The sequence below is a fragment of the Leptonychotes weddellii genome, chromosome 1 (genome assembly GCF_054177405.1).
Source record: "Leptonychotes weddellii isolate Sample4059 chromosome 1, ASM5417740v2, whole genome shotgun sequence".
NCBI classification, from domain to species: domain Eukaryota; kingdom Metazoa; phylum Chordata; class Mammalia; order Carnivora; family Phocidae; genus Leptonychotes; species Leptonychotes weddellii.
In genome coordinates, this window is record NC_138369.1 from 11472311 (window position 1) to 11472985 (window position 675).

The window sequence follows — 675 nt, forward strand, 5'->3', positions numbered from 1 at the left end:
GAGCTCGGAAAGGTCAGGGATCAGATCTGAGTGTTATAAACATCCCACAAGACCACCTTGGGGAGTGACTGGACAGGAGAAGCAGATGGAGCTCCCTCTGGCTCCTGGACACCCAAGTCTGCCCTCAGGATGCCCGCCAGAGTGGGGGGAGTTTGTGCCCCCCCCCAAGTGGGTAGATAAACGCCTGGCTCCCTCCTGCCTCTGGTGGATCGAAATTGCTGGGTCAAGGGATCAAGGGATATGCCCATTAAAAGATGAATGGTGTAGTGACTGCCCCATTGAACAATGTTCAAGATTCCCAGCTGCTTCTTGCTGCAAGTGATTGCAACCCAGCCTGGAAACCTCCCCTTGAGCACACGACTTGACATCCTCAGGAGGTGGTAGCCCAGCCTCTCACCCCTGAAGCGGAACCACTTTAGGTGCGTGCTCTAAGCGCTCCCCCAGGGTCCCCAGGGGCGGAGGAGGTGGGCAGCGCTGCCCACGAAGTCACCTGCTCGCTGCTGCCCCCTGCAGGGCTCTTCCCAGGCACGTCCCTACCCCTCAACTGCCTTCCTCCGGGATACCCACCTTTGAATCCTAGTCTCAGGATAGGATTCTGAAGGGGGTACTTCAAACCGAGACAAGGCAAGACAGACCTCTTGGGAAGAGATGGGAGGACCCGGACGTGGTGGTGGT